A 25,016-nucleotide genomic window follows, 5' to 3' on the forward strand; every position below is an offset into this window, starting at 1 on the left:
CTCCTCTTACTTCTTATGTAAAAAATTTGTTGAAGTTAGTTTTTAAACGAGGTGGTATCCTCTGAATTTTTTGCTATGACTTTGTCTCCAAGTTCCAATCCAAATCCATATCTGAATTTTTCCTACCATAGACCAAGAAAATTTGGCGATAAGAAGGGAAATTACCATGCAAAATCCGGTTCAGGTATATAAATCACGAAGGGTGGCTTGGGGCTCTGACAAACCCCTTCCCCCCGAAATGTTAGGTTTTTTCAATGTCTCCCGTAGTTTCCCTATCACTTTGTGTTTTCACCTTTGTATCAAATTTGCCATTCCCCCAAAATACCCTTCTTCCTTCAACGTAAATGTTCCTGTATGTGTCTGACCTGATCTGCTGAATTAATATATTTCTGAGTTATCGAATTCGAGATTCCAGTCCAGTATAATGACTATTTTATTGGTAGTGGTAGTATAGATTATAGGCCGCAGGTTGTAGACTCTGGCACCGCATGTTACCTATGGCACTCCTTTGAAATCGGTTTTCTTTCTGATCAAATTCGTATAATTTGTTTATTTCCCAGTTGGGGTTCCTCTGGGATGCAGCTCCCCTCTCCCCTGAAAAAGGGTCACTAAACATGCCTGGTCCCGACTATATAATGTGCCGCAGGACCTTATAAGAAATATTAAAATATACTGACCATATTATCTCCTGAGCCTGATGATTTTCTATAATCTTGCTTTTAATTCATGTATGTCTTTTTTCGCTATTTCGAAAGGCGTGCGGCCTCCCTAGAAGAGAATCCCTGCCATTCGGTTGTTATATAACACATCCTATCTTTAAGAAGAACGAAGTTCACTGCAAATATTTTGTTGCTTGTCTTTCTGGCTCGGTAGAGGGGTGATACATTAAAAATTTGACAAAATATGTCTAAATTTAGGAGTAGGCTTAAGAAATATTGATAAAGCCGGTGGCTAAGGATTGCCAAGCAATGTAAGGTTTATGAGCCAGTATTTCATGGATTCGTCTTCAGTCATCAATACTTTCTTGACATGTGGAATGTCTTTTTAAGATGAGAACTTGTATTAATCACAGAGTTGTTGCCAACGCGTTTTTTTTTATGGTTTGAAGCTGGTTGAACATACCGGCTAATTACCCATTCCGAATAGGCTGAAGTACGCATCAAGAAATTATGTTATTGTGGTTACTTTGTTCTGGGCGGTCTGCTTTCCAGAATTTTCTGTTGTAATTCGTTACTAATGTATTATATTTTCACCATATTTTGGTATATTTAATTAGGATTAACCTCACTTCACTTATTTGTTGTGGTCTTTATAAACAGTAAGTACCAAATATTGTTCGAGTTCGACTTGATTTGAGGCCAGGTCTGCGTGACAAAAATACAGGTCTTGAAATGCAAAAAGCAACACCAAATTTGGATATTTACTTCATAACAAAAGGCACTAACATCTCCAAGCACTAAATAAATTTTTTCTTCTCCATTCTTTTTTTCTTTTGTTTCGTTTTCCCTCTTTACATAGACACAATTTTTTCTCAAGGGTATCATTTCACGGAGGGTCTTCCTTCAGAAAAACTACCCCATACCAAATTGCCGATCAGTTTTAATTTAATTGTAGTCACTGCCCAGGGAGTCCGTTATTTGAGACTTCTCTTGCTGACACGAAACGTTTACACAATTGCCGACAGCATTACCGCCGCCCCTTGTATCCAGGAATTTCAGCATTGTCATTATGAGTTATTCAGATTCAAATAGTCTCAATATACGCCCCTCCTACCTTCCCCACTGAGACAGATACACATTTCCAATTTGTTAAAAGTTTTTTCTTTCTTCCTACGGAGAGATTGAAATATTCAGGCTCTTCGTCGGTAGGCCATATTAAAGTTGCTTAATTATTGTTTTTCTAAGCGTTAAATTAAAGATTAATATGCGAAAGTTTGTGTGAAACCTGAGATTTGCACCATTTCTACAGTGATACCAAAATCTTGCACACACTCTTGTGCGTAGGCATCGCATGAATCAGAGGGGATATGGTACATGTGTCCCCTAGATTCCCACCTTTATTTTGAAAGACACCATTTTCGGGAGATATTTTATTGGAAAATCCTTTCTGTGGCCTTTTTTTTTAATAAATTGGAAGAAATGACATATTTGCCCTCGCTTAAATTCTGAAAAATACATTGCCGCTCCCTCCATTCTAAATTTTCTCCCTAATGTTGAAAACCATAATCAAGTTCAACAAAATATGGAAAAGAATAGAATTTATGGAAAATCTAAAACAGTAGTAAATGTATGAATTTCCAAGAGGGTGCCCCACCTCCTGTTTACCTACTCAGTCTACCCCTGTTAGGCTAGATCGATTGGTTGAATATATTTTTCAGTAGCTCATTTGATATTATAATGTTTCGAGTTACTTCCAAATGCGCTATTTCTTCTTTTCTTCGCTTGCAGACAAAATTCGAAGAATAATGTTTTACCCACAAAATTGCCTTTTCCTTTTCTTTTGACCTTGTACAAGACTATCTTCGTGTGACGAACGGAAAAAGGCTTAAGAATTCTTTTTCAGTTTTTCTCTTCCTGAAAAGTGTTTATCCATAATAACATCAATAATAGCGTTTTTCTTTAGTATATATATATATATATATATATATATATATATATATATATATATATATATATATATATATATATATATATATATATATATATATATATATATAATCAACCTAATACAATTAATCAACCTAAGAAATGCTATGCAATCAACCAATATTTCTTATTTCTTCATCATAAACAAAAACAAAAAATAACAAGCTCGTTTAAAAATCAAACAGCTCGGTGTAACGAACTGTAAGTAAGGAGCAAAATGACCCAATAGTAACCAAAACTCTAAAAAAAAGAATTTTTGACAAAAACTCCAATTCAAATGAATTGGCTTTTTATGCTGATTCCTAATATATAGAATTTACTATATCTAATGTTACCCGTAAAAATCTACGAGTATAAGAAAATTTGCACGATTTTTAGAAAAAGGGGGGAAATACCTCCAAAAAGTCAAGTGATCATAACGAAAATCGTACCGTCAGGCTCAGCATATCAGAGAACCGAATCGTAGAGGTTTCAAACGCCTATCTACAAAATTGTGAATTTTTTTTTATTTTTTTTTATTATTTATTTATTTATTAATAAATCAAACGGTAAGCAATAATGTTTCAACAATAATGTTCAAAGTTCAAAAAACATTTTTTTTTCAGCGGTGATTTTATCCAACCAGTGTTCCTAAAAGATCGGGAGAGCACTCATTTGAACGAGTATTAAAAGTTCTAGTGGCTTTTTTAGCGACCAAAAAGATTGGAGGGCTTGCTCCCTCCCATAACCTTTTCCCCCTTAAAACATCCAATCAAAATTTGAGATAGCCATATGATTCAGCATAGTTGAAAGGTCCAGTAACACTTCTTCTGGGGATGATATGACACCCCCCTCCCATTTCCCATGTGAAAGTACTGCAAGTAATGCAATTTCCCTATTATTTAATATTGTATGTGCTATTGGGAAATATACGGAATTATTATGTTGGGGGTGGGGAGGGAATTGTCTGCAAGGAGTATTCTAGGAGAAAACTTTCCGTTCAGCGGGAATTTTCTGGTGAGAATTTTTTACGCAGGAAAGGAGTAGGATTGTCAGTATTCTCCGCATGATTTGAAAAACTTACTAATTACTTGTACCTGTGGCAAGAATCAGACGTTTCCACCTTGCCCGGTATCTAAGATCTCCGAGACGTGTGTGGACCATGGAGTGCCGTCTGCTGTCAGCTGCTTTATAAGTGGTAGCCATTGGGCTGTCCATCTGTGACCGAACTTTCTGAACCCCTCCCCCCATAAGTTCAAGATCCGATTTAACCAAGTTCAACCTATTTTTCCACTGTCCTCCTTGGCGTCTCTTCCATGAGCTAAGGGGCTGAGCTAGAAGGATTCTTCGAGGCAAGTACTCTGTTGGTCTCTGTAAAATATGCCCTAACCATTTTAGTCGCTCCTTGATCGTGACGGCAACGCATCTCTTGATGCCACACATTCGTCGTATATCCCTGTTTGATATGCGATTACTCAGTTTTATCCTGAGGATGCTAAGGAGACAGGTGTGCTCCACCTGTCTCCACATGCAGGTGTGCTCCACAGTGTGTGCATCCACAGGTGTGCTCCACATGCAGACACCTATAGTACATTTCCCTGTAGTTATTTCACTGACCAAGTTTCGCATCCAAAAAGAAGGATTGTTCCAACCAAAGCCTGGTAGATTCGAACTTTAGTTCATGCATCAATTTCACGCTGGCTCCACAAAGCTTTTCTAAGGGAAGAAAAGACCGTCTGTGCTTTCTGCAATCGCTGTTGAATATCAGCGTCTGAAGATCCATCAGTACAGAGCTAGGAGCCAAGGTGTGTGATTTTTTGTCATAAATTTTGTCGTCCCTGTACTGACTTTCAAACCAATGCGATCCGCCCAACTAACTACATCATCGGGCATAGTTTGAGCTTTCTCTTGGTCCGAGAGAATTCCGACATCATCAGTGTATTGAAGGTCTCCAAGTGAAAGGTTTTGCTGAATCTGAACTCCTAGATGAGAAGATAGCGCATTTTCAAGCACCCAATCAATACAGTAGTTGAACCTAGTCGGAGACAGGACGCTGCCTTCTTTTACTCCAAACTCAACCGGGAATTCTTCAGTCTATTCTCCGTAAACTCTAATTCGGCTCACTGACCCCTTTTAGTATGGTTTAAGCAGTTACAAATTTCAGGGACACTCTGTCACTTTCTAGAATTTACCAAAGTTTATGGCGAGTGTTCGAGTCAAAGGCGGAAACGAAGTGCAGAAATATCAGAATCAGCGGCAAATTATACCTTTCAAACTGCTGGATAATCAGGCGGAATGCAAAAATAATCAGCGCAACCTCTACCAGGAGGGAAGCCGGCTTGGTTTTACGGGTTCTGTTCTCCCTTGCCCTCTTGAAGTGGTTAAGGAGAATAATTCCAATTTTTTTTTACCGCAATGTCAATTAGACTTCTGGTAATTTTTGCACTCAGTTTTATTAGCTTTCTTGTAAAAAGGGAGAATAACTGATGTCTCCCAAACCTTTGGGAAAGTGATGGTCCTCCATACTTCTTCAAGAATATTTTTTGTCACAGTTCTTTTAGAAAGACAGCTCAAACACAAAGGCAGTTGAATTTGAGTGAGAAGTGTTTTTATGGCACTTGGTATTAACCAAGTGACATATAGCAGTCGCCAATTCTGTCGGTCTGTCTGTCGGTCTGTCGGTCCCGGTTTTGCTACTTTAGGCACTTCCAGGTAAGCTAGGACGATGAAATTTGGCAAGCGTATCAGAGACCGGACCAGATTAAATTAGAACTAGTCGTTTTCCCGATTTGACCATCTGGGGGGGAGTGGGGGCCCGGTTAATTCGCAAAAAATAGAAAAAATGAAGTATTTTTAACTTATCAGTGGGTATTTGGATCTTAATGAAATTTAATGTTTGGAATGATATTGTGTCTTAGAGCTTTTATTTTAAATCGCGACCGGATCTGATGACATTGTGGGGAGTTGGAGGGAGAAAACCTAAAGTCCCGGTTCTGCTACTTTAGGCACTTCCAGGTAAGCTAGGACGATGAAATTTGGCAAGCGTATCAGGGACCGGACCAGATTAAATTAGAAATAGTCGTTTTACCGATTTGACCATCTGGGGGGGGGAGTAGGGGCCGGTTAATTCGGAAAAATAGAAAAAATGAAGTATTTTTAACTTATGAGCGGGTGATTGGATCTTAATGAAATTTGATGTTTGGAATGATATTGTGTCTCAGAGCTCTTATTTTAAATCCCGACTGGGTCTGATGACATTGGGGGGAGTTGGAGGGGGGAAACCTAAAATCTTGGAAAACACTTAGAGTAGAGGGATCGGGATGAAACTTGATGGGAAAAATAAGCGCAAGTCCTAGATACATGATTGACATGATCGGAACTTATTTGCTCTCTTAGGGGTAGTTGGGGTGGGGGGGGGGAGTAAGTCTTAAAAATTAGAAAAATGAGGCATTTTCAACTTACGAACGGGTGATCGGATCTCAATGAAATTTGATGTTTAGAAGGATATCGTGTCTTAGAGCTCTTATTTTAAATCCCGACCGGATCTGGTGATGGGGGCGGTGAGTTGGGAGGGGGAAACCTAAAACTTGGAAAACACTTAGAGTGGAGGGATCGGGATGAAACATGGTGGGAAAAATAAACACAAGTCCTAGATAGATGATTGACATAAACGGAACGGATCCGCTCTCTTTTGGGTAGTTGGGGGGGGGGGGTGAATCCTGAAAAATTAGAAAAAATGAGGTATTTTTAACTTACGAACAGGTGATTGGATCTCCATGAAATTTGATTTTTAGAAGGATATCGTGGCTCAAAGCTCTTATTTTAAATCCTGACCGGATCTGGTGACATTGGGGGAAGTTTGGGGTGGGGAGACCTAAAATGATGGGAAACGCTTAGATTTAAAATTGAGGTATTTGTAACTTACGAAAGGGTAACCAGATCTTAATTAAATTTGATATTTAGAAGGATCTTGTGCTATAAAGTTCTAATTTCAAATTCCGACCAGATCCTGTGACATTCGGGGGAGTTGGAAGGGCGGATCCGGTCTCTTTGGGGGAGTGGGGGCGAGGGTTAATTCTGAAAGATTATAAAAATTAGGTATTTTTAACTTACGATTTAAGAAGGAAAAATGTTTGAGAAGGAAGCATGATAAGAAAACAATTTACAATATGCATAACAATTGTAGCAAACAGATTTTGCATGGAACCCCCTATATTTTACCTCCCCCCCCCCTTAATGTGTAAATATACAGTCGAAATTATATATTTCCCCTCTATTCCCCCAATGCGTCTCTCTTGTTTCATACCTTGTACTTATTAATTGAATTAACTGTTTAAAAGAACAACCGGAAAACAAGTGATGGGTGACAGAATGCATTGGTTTTATATAATTTGGACTATATATATTTGCTTTTTAGGGGAAGGGGGGTTGGCGGTAAAGTATAGGGGGGATCCATGCAAAAGGTGTTTGCTACAGCTATTGTGCGTACTATGAAATGTTTTCTTAACATGTTTCCTTCTCTAGGCTTATACCCCTAAGCTGTAACTATTGCTGACGAAATTGGAATTCCCTAAGAAGCAAAGTCCTGCGGATGTAACTGTTCCAGTCATCTATGCAGTCAGCACAGTAAAGGGAAAATATTTTTACACTGTGACAGTCATCAATGATGATTTCACATTCATGAACTTAGCTATTGACTTTTAATTAGTTCCCAGTCCTTTGGGCACAGACAACGATGCGCAATTTAAATACGTATTTAAAACGTTTTCCATGAATTTGATGAGCAGAAATGGAAGTCATTCAAGAATCTATGTCAAAAGATAAGGATAAAATTGTAACTGAAGTGTATGAAAAAATTCCTACCTATAAAGAACGGTGTCGATAATACGAAAGGGTAAGGTAATAATTTTTGATGTTATTCTAAAGTCTGGTGTTGAATATTTTGATAGCCTTGCAGACTAAAAGGACTGCAGGTACATACACAGGCTCTTGGTTTGTTATGGCACTTGGTATTAACCAAGTGACATATAGCAGTCGCCAATTCTGTCGGAAGGATATCGTGTCTTAGAGCTCTTATTTTAAATCCCGACCGGATCTGGTGATGGGGGCGGGGAGTTGGGAGGGGGAACCTAAAACTTGGAAAACACTTAGAGTGGAGGGATCGGGATGAAACATGGTGGGAAAGATAAACACAAGTCCTAGATAGATGATTGACATAAACGGAACGGATCCGCTCTCTTTTGGGTAGTTGGGGGGGGGGGGGGTAATTCTGAAAAATTAGAAAAAATGAGGTATTTTTAACTTACGAACGGGTGATTGGATCTCCATGAAATTTGATTTTTAGAAGGATATCGTGGCTCAAAGCTCTTATTTTAAATCCTGACCGGATCTGGTGACATTGGGGGAAGTTTGGGGTGGGGAGACCTAAAATGATGGGAAACGCTTAGATTGGAGGGATTGGGATGAAACTTGGTTGGAAAAATAAGCAAAAGTCTTGCATACGTAATTTACATAATTGGAACGGATCCGCTCAATTGCGGGGGGGGGGGGTAATTCTGAAAAATAAGAAAAATAACGTATTTTTAACTTACGAAGGAGTGATCGGATCTTCATGAAACTTCATATTTAGAAGGACCTCGTAACTCTGATATCTTATTTTAAATCTCAACCGGATCAAACGTAATTGGGGGGGGGGCAGTTGGGGGGACCGGAAATATTAGAAAATACTTAAAGCGGTGAGATCAGGATGAAACTGGATGGGAAGAATAGAAACCTGTCTAAGATACGTGACTGACATAACTGGACCGGATCTGCTCTCTTTGGTGGAATTGGGAGGGGGGAGGTAATTTTGAAAATTGAGGTATTTGTAACTTACGAAAGGGTGACCAGATCTTAATGAAATTTGATATTTAGAAGGATCTTGTGCTATAAAGTTTAACTTTAGGTTCTGACCTTCTCACAATTGCCAAATGAGCTCTTGGCTCTTGGCTCTTCCGACCTCGTACCATATGAGCTCTCGGCTCTTCCGACCTCGTCCAAATGAGCTCTTGGCTCTTGGCTCTTCCGACCTCGTACCATATGAGCTCTCGGCTCTTCCGACCTCGTCACAAGTGCCATATGAGCTCTTAGCTCTTGTTTTAAAGAGCTTTAAAACATTAGCTTAAAGAACGAAGGGTTGAAGAGGGATAGCCCCCTCGGTATATGAAATCATTTCTTATTGCGTTAAGTTTTAACGTTGCTCCTTACTTTCGGTTGAAAAATACAACTTTTTTTTTACTTGGCGTTCTATCTAAAAACTGGTGAAGATTCCCTATATATAGGTGTAGGGCGCTGCTACCCAGGCCCCCACTTCACTCTAAAGTTTAGTCAATGCTTTATTAAGAGTATAACTAATACCTGTATCCATCTCATGTATAGGTTTACTATCAGTTAGCTTAACTTTTAACGTCTCTCTTTACCTTTTTAAGATGAACCTTTTTATTGTTTAGTTTCTACCTGTTTTTGTATTATATTCAGGATTATCCAAAATATGAGGGGCTGCATCGCCCTGAATACCTGCTCTTACAATTGCAATTCATTGATCAACTGTTTTCTTTTAAAAACCCATTTTTAAAATTTTGGCTAATAACTGACCTTGTTTGCTCTATTAGGGTTGTGGCTGCTACAACCATGAGAATAACGTTTACACAACAATGCTGCAAGAATCACCCCTTGAAAATGGCAAGATCCTTAGCACAGTTTTTGGATGGGTAGGGGTTTGGAATGCCTAAAATCGATTTTCAGGTCGTAATTTTTATAAACGGAGCAAAAATCTGGTTTTAGTAAAAGCCCCTGGCAATTCCCACCACTGTTCCCACTATTGTTTTGCGCTTAAGAAATTACGTAACAAGAGATGGGCTGTCAGCATCAGTGCTATGCGTGCTCTTCCAAATGAAGGGACGTTAGGGGGTAACTTCCCCTTTTTCCATTTATTCCGTATCGATCTCACAGACCTATAAAGAATTTTTTTTTGCTGTGAAATGGCAGAAATCGGAACGTTGTTGTTCTGTGATCTTATTTGTTACAAATTAGCTAAAAAAAAACTTTTCGAAAAACAAGTTTTTCAAAGAAAATTAAAGACCCATCTTGAAGATGAGCAGAAATAATGTCCTATAATAATTCAAACTTGAAACAACCAAAAATTGCTATCAAAGAATAAACGGAAACCCAAAGCGTAGAAATAATAAATAAATAAATAAATTATAAAACGATCCGAAACCAAAATGAATGCTCAAGTCAAATTTAAAACGAACGGAAAGTACTAAAAATAAGAGCTTGGCTAGTGTCCCCCCCTTCAATCCTTAAATTTTTTGAAGGCAATTACGTCATTTGATTGAAACTATATTTATTTTGAGCACTGTCTCTTGATTTTTCAAAACATGAACCCAAAAAAAAGAGAAAAAAATAGGTTGAGTCAGTATATTATTCAAGATGATTAGAAATAACTAATGAAAATAAAGTAAATGTTTGATATATAATAATGTTAATTACTAAAAGGCCCAACAATTCGACATTTTATTTTATTTTTTTTATTTTTGAATGTTATAATTTTCAAAATATGCTCGAAATATATTTGATTTCAGCAAAGCGGGACTGGCGCAATAGCCTTTAGAAGGTTTGATTGGCATTTCCCGAAAGTTTCAACGTAATACCCTTAGCTGTTCCTGAGACATTGAAGATGCATGGTTTTGACAACCAAAATGGACAATATGCATTTTGATGTAGCTCAACATACTACTGAACATTCCATGAAGTTTTTAACTTCATAACCTTAGCCATTCCTAAGATATTGCTGATACGCCTCGGTGAGACCTGGATGAGCTCTCGCCATGACCTGATGATTTCAATGTAATACCCTTAGTCTTTCCTGAGATATTGAAGATTCGTTCGTTTGACGACCTGGATGGACATTGTATATTCTGATTTAGTTCAACACACCCCCTGAACACTCCTCCCTGAAAGTATCAATTTAATGCTCGTAGTTGTCCCCGAGACATTGCAGATACGCCCTTTGACAGCCTGCATACATGTAGTGCCTTTTAATAAACATGAAGCAAATTGTGAAGAAGCAAAATACCAGGATATTTCCAGCTTGTGAAAAAAAAAAAAAACGAACGATGAACATCCAGATATTTTTATCGAGACCTTCATTCGACCGTCCTCAGTCCACAAAGTACGTAAAGAGTAATATATATATATATATATATATATATATATATATATATATATATATATATATATATATATATATATATATATATATATATATATATATATATATATATATATATATATATATATATATATATATATATATATATATATACATATATATATATATATATATATATATATATATATATATATATATATATATATATATATATATATATATATATATACATATATATATATATATATACATATATATATATATATATATATATATATATATATATATATATATATATATATATATATATATATATATATATATATATATATATATAAGCCCTAAGGAGAAAATAAAAACAAAATGAACCTAAAAAACAAAACACTAAATTGAAATATACCCTTTGTAGGCAATGGTGCAAGGGTAACTAAATAAAAGCATAAATCTTCGAATGGCTATTCAAACATGGGAAGTCATTTTGTGTAAAGATTTTTTGAACGCTAATCGCTTATCAGGTAGAGTATTATCAGGAATGTTTATGCTCATGTTAGTTAATGCTATGACAGATAATACTCTTTCAAGCTCATGTTTCCGAGTGGGTTCACAAGAATTGTTGAATAGGTCCAATATTTTTCGACTAGTGATCAGATTTTGAAAAAAAAAAAAAAAAAAAAAAAAAAAAAAAAAAAAAAAAAGCAAATATCCGTTATCACTATTCCTCTGGGGAAAGTAAATTTTGCATTTTATAGACGAATGCTCTTTGCGGTTTTCTGACATGTTGATGGTGTAATTCTCATCTAGATCACACCTTTTTTCCTTTTTTTAAATTATGCATATGTTATCATGCTAATAAACTTTGAAGATTGACTCTTTAAAGTTCTACGATATGTTCAGGTTGGTGGTATAATTTCATCAATATACTAGCTCCTTTTTTTATTTGTAAAATTATCCAATTGTTATCCTGCTAAGAACTTTTGAGGAGTGAGTTTAAAACTGATGAATTTTACATATTTGGATTTAGCATAAATTATTGATTCTTCTTATGTGCATCTCGTTACGAAATCGCAGTCTTTATAGTTTCGGTAAAGACAGAGAATGACCGATCGAAAAATCGTTTTTTGTCCATCTAAGATTGTGAAAGTTCACAAATGTCGTCCTGAAGTGATTTCCCTTGGAATAACCAAAGTGGAAAACCCTTCTCAATAGGGACGCCATTATAGTGGGAGATAAGAGCGATGGTTCTCTTTGGCTTTCAGTTATATGCAAGGTAAAATATTATCATTTCCTTTAAGCAAACAGGTTCGTAAGAGGGTTGCTGGGGCTCCTCAAGTATCAAGATTATTTTTATTTCCTTCTACTGGTAAAATTTCGACGGCTGCAGGATGTTTTTACGAATTTCTTTTTCCCTTTATGGTATGCCTGTAGAGGCGTAAGATCGATCTGTTTTTTTGGGGAGAGGGGAAGTTAATGTGCAAAAAATCAGCATCGGGATAAATTTAGAAATCTAGAAAACCTGGATGAGGGGAGGAAAAAACTTGTGTGTATTTATCTTTAAATCTTTTCTTCTTTGAGAAATTTTTTGACCCATCCTGAGGTCTTTGCATTAAACTCTCGTATTCTTCTTTATACTACTTGAAACTGTGGGTATTTTTCCATATTTTACGTCTTCAAATTTATTTGCCTGCTGACAAATTCTTCCTCTGCTGCTTAATCAATTCATTTTATATTTGTTGCGGAGGGTACTTAACAGCATATTGCTTGAATGGAATGGTGAATACCTCTCAGACATCTGATTGAGGCTAGATAAATACGCAAGTTTTTTTGGGGTGGGGGGGGCGGAAGATGGCACACACGTGTTAGGTGTGTGCCACCCTTAAATGTTATCTTTTTCAAAAGAAAAACATGTGTGAAAAAGTGTTTTCTGAGGATTTCCCAGAAGAATATTTCCTCGTATTCTTCCAGACACTGTTTGTAGTTGTAGTAGTCCTATGTCTATATGTTTTTTTTTTTTTTTTTATTTACTTCCTTTCTGACAGCATCTCCTTTAGCTTCGTATGTTGTTCTACGTTCGTTATGGAGGGTGTCCAACAGTACTATGATCCAACGGAATAGCGAAGATAGAACTAATTTTAATGCTTTTTCGTAAATTCTATGCAAGCATATATTAAACAACATTTGCGGCTAGACGTCTGTAAGGCTATTAGTGAAAGTTCCAAAATGGTCCATTTTTGTTCGCTTGTTTAGTTGCTAACTGCTTGGAAAATTTAATTTGTTGACTTATTAAAAGATAATGCTTTGAATTTTCAACACAAAATAGTATTCAGGTGAAAATAGGTAAATAAAAGACACGTGATTTAAACGTTTCCCTGACAAGAATCTTTCAATATTAGCTGCAGGCGCAGTTTTGGATGAGGTGTATATCTAAATAATTTCTTAGACCACACTGCTTTTCCATTTACGAAAAAAAAAAATAATTGAAGAAAAAACGGGTTTAATTTCTTATAAAGCAGTGACAACAAAATAAAATAAAAAACTACACTTTAGCTAACCAAAAAATAAAAATACTCCGAATATTTCGGCCCCACGTCCGGGAGCCTTTCTCAACGGAAAAAAAAGCAACAAAAAAGGAGAAAATTACAACAATTAAGACTATTTTTAAGACATTATAAAAATGCCACGACAACTAAACCAACATAAAAAATATAAACAATCAAATATATAAGAAACAAAAACTCACATTTTAAAAGTAACACTCCCGCAACTGACTGTAACTTTAGAAAAAACTGAAGTAATTGTTTATATTGGCACTTTCCTCTGCCACAATCGATGTCTAAATGGGAATCTATTAAAAATATAAATGCTTGCAACAATACGAAAAGAGGTCACCCAACCCCAAATCCAAGCAAAATCTTACAGGTTAATGAAACACAATTATGAATTATAAATTGAATGGATTTTTTCATTTGCTATTTTAGCTGCTGTCCATTGACTTCATACAGCATTGACCATGCTTTGACCTCCGTTTGCAAGGTTATTACTTGTTTCAGGACAATTATGCAACTCAATACTCATTGAGGTTTTTGACTGGTCTTTAATTAAACTATTATAAATTGAATTTATTTTAAATTCCCCTCCATCTCTATTGATACTAATACCCCCATAGATAATCTTTTTTATTTCTATAATTTCTCTGAAACTTTGTAAAAGTCCTTTGTAAAAGTCTGTAGGACTTTTACAAAGTTTCAGAGAAATTATAGAAATATCCAACCCATCAAAAGTTATGAGCCTGAGAAAATTTGTCTTATTTTCGAAAAAAGGGGGAAACAGACCCCTAAAAGTCATAGAATCTTAATGGAAATCACACCGTCAGATTCAGCGTATCAGAGAACTCCACTGTAGAGGCTTTGTATCTGCAAAAATGTGGAATTTTGTATTTTTTGCCAAGAGAAAAGTCACGGATGCGTGTTTATTTGTTTTGTTTTTTTTCCCAGGGGTGATTCGTACTGACCCAGTGGTCCTAGAATGTCGTGAGAGGACTCATTCGAACGGAAATTGAAGGTTCTAGTGCCTTTCTCAAGTGACCAAAAATTGGAGGGCAACTAGGCCTCCTCCCACGCTCATTTCTTCCAAAAGTCACCGTATCAAAATTTTGAGATATCTATTTTGTTCAACATAATCGAAAATCTAGTAACTATGTCTTTTAGGACGACTTAATCCCCCACAGTCCCAGGGGAAGGGCTGCAAGCTATGAAATTTACCCATTGTTTACATTATTGGTTATTGTGAAGTATACAGACATTTTCAGGGGGATTTCTCTGGTGGGGGGGCGGTCGGGGGAGGGTGTTACGTGGGAGGATCTTTCCATGCAGGAATTTTTCATGGGGGAGCATAAATTCCATCAAGGGGAAGCTGGATTTTTCAGCATTATTTAAAAAACAATCAGAAATTAAATTTTAAAAAACAAGTTTTTTTAACTGAAAGTAAGGAGCAACATGAAAACTTAAAACGAACAAAAATTATTACGTATATGAGGGTTCCGCCCCATCGTCAATATCTCGCTCCTTACTTACATAAATGAAAATGGCGACGAAGACCACACTGCCTTTCCATAACAAACAAATATAAAGTTGAAACAATAGGGAAAATCTTTTCAAGACAGTGGAAATCAATTCTGTGAATATTTCGGCCCTATGTCCAAGGGCCATCTTCAGCACAATTCGAGAAAGAGAGAGAAAAAAAAGCAGAATTGATTTTCACTGTCTTGAAAAGATTTTCCCTATTGTTTCAACTTTATATTTGTTTGTTACTTACTTAAATGAAAGATGAGGGGAAATCACTCTACTGTTTTGGGTTATGTATATACTCATGATGCGGAAACTATGGATAGTTGTATACATGTATTCTTATAAATATGTTTGATCAAAAGTCGCTATCAGTTTTAATTTGTTTTCAGTTTAAACATTGCTTAAATTTTCTATTTATTTACATCTTGTGTTGTTGACATGTGAACATTTGCTTCTATCAAATTGTATACTTAACGGAAGTTGGAGAAATCTTGCAATATAGTCGCCAGTCACAATTGTAGGGCATCTTTGTATAAATTAGATTATATTTTATTCTTCTTCTGTTAATTACATACCCTTGAAGAACAGAGGTTTAGAGGGCTGAATACCCCCGGAGGACTCACGCTGCAAAATAAACTTATTTTTGCAAATTTTTTAAATTTTATATTCTATCTTGCTTTTTTGACAAAAGAAATGCTGCACATTTCTACATTCACTACTTTAAATCATGAATCTGTATAGTTTCTGTTGCTTGTTTTTGTGCCTATATGCCCAACAATTTAGTAAAATTTCATAAATTTTGGTAAAAGCCTCAACACTAGAAATGGATTTTGGCTATTTGCCCTTTCCTTCCAACCAGATTTGCATGTAATCCCCTAGATAATTGACCCAGGTTATGCCTTTGTGAATGTCGAAGTATTTCGTCAAAGAAGACAGGGTTTCAATATTTTGGTAAACCTTTGAATGTATTTGAAGGGGGAATCCCCTCTATTTTGGTCATGTCGTCCATCTCTCTGCATGTAGGTTTGTACTGATGCATATTGTGCTCTAGGCTGTACTGCTGATGAGAAAGCAATTTTTTTTTTTTTTTTTTTTTTTGTGTTTGTGCTGTTGCATTGGTTATTTCTCTTTTCATGATATATATATATATATATATATCATGAAAAGAGAAATCACCAATGCTACAGCACAAACACAAAAAAAAAAAAAAAAAAAAAAAAAAAAAAAAAAAAAAAAAAAAAAAAAAAAAAAAAAAAAAAAAAAAGAGACAGAAGGAGAAAAGGAAGACTGTTTTCCTAAATTAGTGATTAATATAGACCAGCACTTGAATGAGGCCTTAACCCTACTTATCCATACAATCACATAGGTCAAACAGCATAGCCACACACAATCAACCATAAAGAATAATCCATGGACAGGCAGTCATGTCGTCAATAAGTATAAGTCGTCATTTACCAAACAATAGAAAATATATATATATATATATATATATATATATATATATATATATATATATATATATATATATATATATATGTATATCGCGAAAAAATGGTTTTGATCACTTGGGTATCTAATCCTTCTAATCAGGGTTTCTTTCGAATTTCGGACAAACTTGTTGGAAAATAAGAGTGTGTGTCCTATCAGTGCCTATTGGGAGACCTCTACGGTCTCACACCAGTCGCTCGCGATCCCACCTATGTCGTGGTCAATGTTTCTGCTGAAATATTTATATGATTATATTGTGTTTTGGTTTAAAATTAGGGGACATGATCATATTGCTTAAGAGCTGTTTGGTTCGAGCCTAACTTGTATATGTGTCGTGAAAAATTGGCTTTGATCAGTTGTCTATCTTCTTCTAATCAGAATTTTGCTCTCATCTCAGCCAAACTTGCTGTAAAATAAGAGTGTGTTCTATCATTGCCTATTGCAAGACCTGTATGGTGTCTCTTTGGTTGTACATGATCCACCCTATGTCGAGATGGGAAAAATCTATTTACCTTATGATCAGGACGCTTACTTGACAGGATTATTATGTATTAATGAAAATTGGTGGAAAGTAAAATCCAAAGTCTATTTATATTTCCTAGGAGGTCAGGACTCGATCTGGCCTTTGTAAGGGAGAGAATAGACATGGAGTCTTAAATTCTTGTTATTGAGATATTTAGGAGAATGAGCTGTTGTCAAACAGTTCGTGGTGACGAACTGTAGTAAGGAGCGACCCAGCTCAATAGTAAACGAAACTCTAAAAACCGGAATTTTGATACTAATAGATACATCAAAAGAATCGGATTTTTATGCTGATTTTAAATATATAAGTTTCATCAAATTTAGTCTTACTCATAAAAAGTTGCGAACCTGAGAAATTTTGCCTTATTTTGCAAAATAGGGGGAAACAACAACTTATTTACTGTTTTATAAAGTAGAATTGAGAGAAAGTGTTGAACTTTGAGCGTAAAGATCGGGGCGTTGAGGAGGGAACAGCGCCTTTCATACACGGAGTAATTTCTGTTCGTTTTAAGTTGTAATGTCACTCCTTACTTTCAATTAATAAAAACTTTTTTTTTATTTAACATCTTAATCAAACTTTGTCAGAAGTTAGATAAAATGCCCTAATTGGGCTTTTTGGTTATCCATACCTATCTTGACCTTTATGGGGGAGGGACCCCTAATTTTGTGTCATCACAGCGTTTACTATAAGAGATTACGAGATTCTTAATAAACTTGATGAGGTTTAAGTCCAACTTCTGCTTTTTGGGGGTTTGCACACGATGAACGTCAAAGCAGCGACAAATATAAGTTCCTGTGTTAATGCATACAGAAAAAATAACCAGAGCGTTTGTCTAATCTCAACAAAACTAATCAAACTAATATTTGACGTGTTATTCGTGCCTTGAAGCTAAGAACCGATTGCACCTCCCTGAGGAAGGACGATCCTATTCTTTTGTTTTTGAGGCATTTTCAGAAAGAGTCCTTAAATCCAAACCGACTATTGGAGAGTAAAAACCATTCAATCATCTCTGGGAGAGAGAGGGCTCTCAAGTTCACATCATTATCACATCTAGTGGAAGGGAGTGTCGGATCACAATCGAGCCTGGTTTACAGTACAAATTACACGGTGTAAAGTAAAACTCAAGTATTCTTATGTTTTTGTATTGTTTTCTAACTCGTCACTTGTTGAGTTTTGGTTGCTTTTGACACGTTCTTCACTCTTTACTTAACATTCATGCTTATGAACGATGGATATTTCGTGCTGTTTTTGTAGAAACTGTGTATAGCAAATGCCCCTTTTATTGAGTGTATTTGAATTGTTTATATTTTTTTTGTACCCCTATGCAAATTTAGGTTCAAACCTGGAAGTTGAGATATTGAGGGTGTTATTAAGTCAGCGGGGGGTTAAAAGAACGGTCCCTTTTTATTCAATTGGAAGGGTGAGAGAAATTTTTGTTAGTTTTGACCGGATGCTAAGACTCTTGTTTCATATAATTGCTCTGTTTTCAGTGTTTTATGGCTAATTTGCTTGTGGCTTGTTTTGAAGAGGGGAGAGGGTTGGTCTTGTTAAAAAGATTATCCGGTTAGATTAATAAGTGGGAGTCAGCTGTTATTAAGTTTGGCTTTGGGCAGAAGTTTTGCCAGAGAATTACTTTCAGTTTCTTAAAATCTAAATTTGTATACATTTCGAAACATGACCAGATATGTTACACATGCGAATTTCTTCAAGCCAAAAGACAAGTTACTTGCTAGAAAGTTTAGAAAAATATAGGGAAGTATTTGGGAGTTAGGGATAAATATGTGCCTGCTAGTGACATGACAAGTCCGTAAAGAGTTGGTTTAGGTGGCTTAGCGCTTAGGTGACTCCAGTCTGTCCATATTAAGCTATATTATAATGGGCTGCAAGAAGGTAAGAGAAGAATTGGACGTCCCAAATGGGGCTGGGACGAGACTAAAAAATGGCTTAAAACCTTGTCGGATCTCTTGAGAGGTGGCCAAAGCAGAACTTGTGGGCATGTTGGGACGAAAGAGTGTTCATTAATGTGTCGACTATTGGCGGCTCCAAGCTCCCATGAGTGTTGAAACAGTAACATGTTTGATTGACTAGTCCTAAGCTTACGGATTAGTTAGTTGTAAATGCTGATGGTCAGAGCTTTAAGAGCAAATCTTGGACTTAAAAAAGGAGGGATCTAATAATTTCCTAGTCTATACAGAGTTACTGTTTGTTTTGTATTGTGTCCTTGTATCCCCCTGAAGTTTGGAATAGGCCGGTTCCGGTCGCACTTGAATGATCATGTTGGGGTTTGCATAATCTAAGCAATATTCATTTTTAAACAACCTTACTTGCATATAACCACGTATACACTGGGGCTTCAGAGGCCTCCACCCTACCAAAACGCCTGCCCACTAGAAATACATATTAAATTAAATAAAAAAAAACAAGTTTTTTTAAATGAAAGTAAGGAGCGACATTAAAACTTAAGACGAACAGAAATTACTCCGTATATGAAAGGGGCTTTTCCTCCTCAATGCCCCGCTCTTTACGCTAAAGTTTGACTCTTTCTCTTAACTCTACATTTTAAAACAGTAAAAAAACTTTAGCGTAAAGAGCGGGGCGTTGAGGAGGAGTATTTACTGAAATATCAGCTGATGCGACCACGCTCTATTTGGATGATAAAGTTGTTTACTTCACAGAGACTTATTGTGGCATATTTGGATCCTGGAAACCGTAATAAGGAGGTAAATATTTGAATATGCAAGCATGGCCTTGTGGAATGCATTTGTTGGGTTAAACTAAAGAAGAGTAATTATGAAACGGAAGTCCTGGATTTTTGCACTCTGTGGCCTTTTAAGCCCGATTAGAAACCAAATAAATAATTTTGTCAGCGGCTTGCTATCCAGTCCTAAAAAAGATCCGAAAAGGCAAATATGCTGGATTCCTGTTTTATCAAAACAGGAAAACTGGCGACTTATAACACAATTATAGGAAACTATGGCGAATGTTGCATAATTTTGACATTTTAGCGGCCAGGACCTGAAGGCCATCTCCTCCTATGAATTAGCTTGGAACGAAGCATATATACTTAACTAAGTAAAGAAAAGGTATCCTAGAATGATCATTTTTTTTCGAAGACAATGATTAAAATAGAATATATGGCTAATAACCATCCTCAACGAAATACACGAAAACCCTTGGTAAAGAGATCAGAAAAAAACTTAACTAGCGATCAAAAATCTTTTCAAAAAAATTTTTTTTACTAAAATCAAAATCAAGACAGCCTTAGCTCAGGTACATGAGAATTTTTTCCGAGGGCAGTAAAAAAAGTAAATTTTTTATTTGATAATTTGTATAGAAAGTGCCAAGAAATTCGGGAAACTTTGTGATCGGTGGGGGGGGGGGCAGAGGCCCTTCTCCAGGGTTATGTACCTATCTTAGCTGAACTTTATGTAGTGGGAAGAAATTCGTTTTTTTTTGTTTTTTTTTTGCATCATGATAAGGCAGCGTGGTCTTCGTCGTTACCAAAGTACATCAACATGCATTTCAATGTGTATATCGCAAGATTTGTACTCATTAGGGAGGATTATATCCCTCCCTAGATAGATAAGATGGATATAATGCAAGACAACCTAATCTTCCATGTACATTCTCAAAACGTTATTTTTTCATAAACAAAGAATTTTTAGATTTTTGAGCCAAATAGTTTTTTGTGTGTGCTCTTATGAATTTCTAGGGGATAAAGGCTTGCTAATAAAGCAAAAGAAAGCGGGGCTTCTAAATAAAATTTAGATGGCATTAGGTTTTTTTTTCTTTTTTTAAGCAACCAGATTTTAGGTACCCAAACCCCCATAAATAAAAAAAGACAATCAAAATTATAACTAGTAATCTTAATATCTCAATTGGTTATTATTATTTATTGTCGCATATTTAGTAAAGATTGTCACGGGCGCGATATTCTTGGACATAGTCCGTTTTTTATAGGCTGGTACTTTTCTTTAAATATCTCCTTGGCAATACCAATATTTACAAAGTATTAAAACGAAATCTTACTCTGACAAACTTTGCCCTGGCCAATTTTTATGTCTAGTCGGTTTTCTTAATTTTTTGTTGACTTAAAAAGGCTTAAAAACCTAGACTTTGTCTATATAGAATGAAATTATCTTTCCGCAAATATTTCATTCATTCTTGAAAAACCACATGTTCATGTTTTAAGATTACGTAAAGTTTAGCATGTTTGTTTTTCCATTCATGATTAAAGCAGGGGTTCTTAACGATTATCAGGAGGACAACCCTTTGAATCTAAGGACACAGTCTTGTACCTCTAAGATTTTTGATAAAAAACTACTTTATTATCAAACAGTTCGTGGTAACGAACTGTAGTAAGGAGCGACCCGGCTCAATAGTAAACGAAACTCTAAAAACGGAATTTTGATGCTAAAAGGTACATCAAAAGAATTGAATTTTCATGCTGATTTTAAATATATAAGTTTCATCAAATTTAATCTTTGTCATCAATAGTTACGAGCCTGAGAAAATTTGCCTTGTTTTAGAAAATAGGGGGAAACACACCCTAAAACTCATAGAATCTTAACGAAAATCACACCATCGCATTCAGCGTATCAGAGAACCCTACGGCAATAATTTCAAGCTCCTATCTACAAAAATGTGGAATTTCGTATTTTTTGCCAGAAGACAGATCACGGGTGCGTGTTTATTTGTTTGTTTTTTTTTTCCAGGGGTCATCGTATCGACCAAGTGGCCCTAAAATGTCGCAAGAGGGCTCATTCTAACGGAAATGAAAAGTTCTCATGTCCTTTTTAAGTGACCAAAAAATTGGAGGGCACCTAGGCCCCCTCCCACGCTCATTTTTTCCCAAAGTCAACGGATCAAAGTTTGAGATAGCCATTTTGTTCCGCATAGTCGAAAACCATAATAACTATCCCTTTAGGGATGACTTACTCCCCCACAGTCCCTGGGGGAGGGGCTGCAAGCTACAAACTTTGACCAGTGTTTACATACAGTAATGGTTATTGGTAAGTGTACAGACGTTTTCAGGGGGATTTTTTTGGTTTGGGGGTGGGGTTGAGGGGAGGGAGCTATGTGGGAGGATCTTTCCTTGGAGGAATACGTCATGGGGAAAGAGAAATTCAATGAAAAGGGCGCGGGATTTTCAAGTATTACTATAAAAAAACAATGAAAAAATAAAAATGAAAAAGTTTTTTCAATTGAAAGTAAGGAGTAGCATGAAAACTTAAAACGAACAGAGATTATTTCGAATATGAGGGTTCTAAAAATACTTTAGCATAAAGAGCGAAGTATTTAGGAGGTGATAAATACCTCGCTTTATGCTAAAGTATTTTTAGTAATTTCAACTATTTATTCTACGGCCTTTCTAATCACGGGTCATTCTTAAAGAATTAGGACAAAACTCAAGATTTAGTGTAAAGAGCGAGGTATTAACGAGGGGACAAACCCCCTCATATACATAATAAAAATATAAGAATATAAAAGTTTTGTTACGTAAGTTAATTCTTAAGTTACGTATATTTTTTACTAAAAAAACTTTCGTTAAAAATTAAAAGTTCTAAGTTGCCTTTTTAAGTAACTGAAAAATTGGAGGGCAGCTAGGCCTCCTTCCCCACCCCTTTTTTATTAAAATCGTCTCATCAAAACTAAGAGAAAGCCATTTAGCCAAAAAAAAAGAATTAATATGCAAATTTAATTTTAATAGTTTATGTGTGGAGAGCCAAAATCAAACATGTATTAATTCAAAAACGTTCAGAAATTAAATAAAAAAAACTAGTTTTTTTAACCGAAAGTAAGGAGCGACATTAAAACTCAAACGAACAGAAATTACTCCGTATATGAAATGGGTTGTCCCCTGCGCAATCCCTCGCTCTTCACGCTAAAGTTTCACTGTTTGCCACAATTCTACTTTTTAAAACAATTAAAAACTTTAGCGCAAAGAGCGAGGCGTTGAGGAGGGGACAACCCATTTCATATACGGAATAATTTCTGTTCGTTTAAGTTTTAATGTCGCTCCTTACTTTCGGTTGAAAAAACTAGTTTTTTTAATTTAGTTGTTATATGAGATGGTAACTGCAAGCAAAGCAAGAGGCAAATTTTGAGCTTCTAATCGGCGTTAGTAAACACTTATCCCAGTCACAGATTTCTGCAAACTAGTGCTTAAAACTAGTTTTTTATCAAAAACTATTTTCATTAAGTATTGCCGAATGGGGTTGATTTGAACGAGTGTTGAGTTAAATAGGGGTCGAGTTGCATTTGGTATTAACGAATTTTACATATTTGGAATTGAATTGCATGGGGGTCGAGTTATATGAAGTTGACTCCAATGAGGGTTGAGTTTAATGGGTGTTGAATTGGACCAGGGTTGAGCTGAATGGGTTGAGTTTAATAGGGTCGAGTTACACGTACACCGAGAGCACAAGTGTTAGTCACGTTAATGATACCAACTTTTCACCCTATGTAGGTTTTTTTTTTATCAGTCCTCTTGTCTCCCTTTTGCAAACTCAAAATCCTCTCACACACAAACTTAGAGGATCAGGTACATCCTATGTTGAAAACCCGTGCTTTAGGGGAACATATCTGCATACATACCAAGAGTCTTAGCTTGGGAGGCTCAGTGGGTACAGACAAAGGAGTAAAAACATGTGTGCTTAAGTTGTATATGAGTTGTAAATGCCTCCGGTTTTATATCCGTGCCTCTTTAGTGGTACGGTCTAAAATATCTTAAATCTATCAGCATTAGCTGCGAACTGTCTTCACCTCAGTACAGTGGCGGTTCTAGCTTCTCTTGTTCGCGGGGTAAAAATCTTGATTACAGATTTTATCCCAAAAATTCTAGGGCAGATTTGAATAAAATTTCTGTTTATTAACAGAATTTTGGCAACTGCGCCCTTTACTTTGTTTTAATCAAAATAAAATCTCTGATCTGTCTTGCGCCCGAGGCAAAATTTTGATTAGTGCCCTTACCCCCTTTCTCCCAAAAGTTCTTAGGTCAAACTCTAATAAAATTTTTACTTGCAGACAAAATTTTGCCAGTTCCTCCGTCTACTTTTATTTTCATAAAATTGAAATTTAAAAAATTTAAAAATGATCATAACCGTCAGATTATTTATTTGATATTTTGTACGCCTTAAATTTCCACTCCCTTTGCAAGTTCCCCCTCTGTCCCCCCTAAAACTGCCTCTGTTTCAGTATCTGATCGGTTCAGTCAATCAATGTACACAGTGCTATGGGCAAATCCAAGGAGAAGACTGAAGTCGTCTTATGAATTCATCTTAATGACTAAACAGGTTGTCTTCAATTTTGATTAGTTTATCCCAGTTCATTTGTACATTTGTACTTCCACTTTCTAAGTTGAAATCCTATCTCCCTCAACTTCCGACGGGGTTAAGATAACTTCTTAAACGAAGGCGACAGTAATACACAGGGGACTTTTCTATTTCCTGTCTAGAGGTAAACGGGAATGACATGCAAATTAGTCTCATAGGTAACCTAAGCCTCACTCCAAGGATATTAAGTCTTCCAGGTTAAACGAAGTCTTTCTGGGATAAGGTTGACGATTATTTGTTTACCATGCGACAGTGAAAAGATTTTGCTTGTGTATTTCTGAATAACCAATGACGAGTGTGTCCGTGTGTTGTGATTCTATTCAAATACCTCGCACACGAGCTATAAGGGGAGTCGCCTCGAAAAGGCTACTGTATAACGATCCTCACGTACAAAATTTGAGAAAAACAGGCCATATTATATGTTTTAGTAAAACAAAATACATGCACCCCTACCTGCCCAACTGGCTACTAACTTTGGATGAGGGGAAGGGGGCTTTGAAGCAAGAGCCAGTGACTTACCTTGCATAAGATGACCGAACTCCAGCTCCTGCAAAAGATTAGAATTGTTCTCTAAAATGATACATCTAATCACCCATCCTCTCATGCTGTCTCATGATTTGAACGATGTTTTGCATAATTTTTGAAGATGATATACGACATTAGATGATCAGCTCCGCCTGAAAAAGGTGTAGGGGGAAGAAAAAGTTATATATATATATATATATATGTATATATATATATATATATATATATATATATATATATATATAT

At 36.0% G+C, this 25,016-nt stretch overlaps 1 protein-coding gene and 2 long non-coding RNA genes across 3 annotated transcripts in view; 2 read left to right on the forward strand and 1 right to left on the reverse strand.

Annotated features, from left to right (window-relative positions):
- LOC136034358 (tRNA dimethylallyltransferase-like) overlaps positions 1-25,016 on the forward strand; it is a 172,372-nt gene that overhangs the window by 74,681 nt on the left and 72,675 nt on the right. The gene's annotated exons all lie outside the window — the stretch shown is intronic.
- Positions 1-25,016, reverse strand: part of LOC136034360 (uncharacterized) — a 51,249-nt gene that overhangs the window by 12,687 nt on the left and 13,546 nt on the right. The window contains exons 2-3 of the long non-coding RNA XR_010619165.1: positions 24,765-24,922; positions 2,411-2,573 (exon numbers count right to left, since the gene is read on the reverse strand). This is a non-coding gene — a long non-coding RNA (uncharacterized LOC136034360). The remainder of the gene's footprint in view (positions 1-2,410; positions 2,574-24,764; positions 24,923-25,016) is intronic.
- LOC136034361 (uncharacterized) overlaps positions 6,840-25,016 on the forward strand; it is a 28,411-nt gene continuing 10,234 nt past the window's right edge. Inside the window, exon 1 of the long non-coding RNA XR_010619166.1 lies at positions 6,840-7,523. This is a non-coding gene — a long non-coding RNA (uncharacterized LOC136034361). The remainder of the gene's footprint in view (positions 7,524-25,016) is intronic.

This window comes from Artemia franciscana, chromosome 13 (assembly GCF_032884065.1).
Source record: "Artemia franciscana chromosome 13, ASM3288406v1, whole genome shotgun sequence".
NCBI lineage: Eukaryota > Metazoa > Arthropoda > Branchiopoda > Anostraca > Artemiidae > Artemia > Artemia franciscana.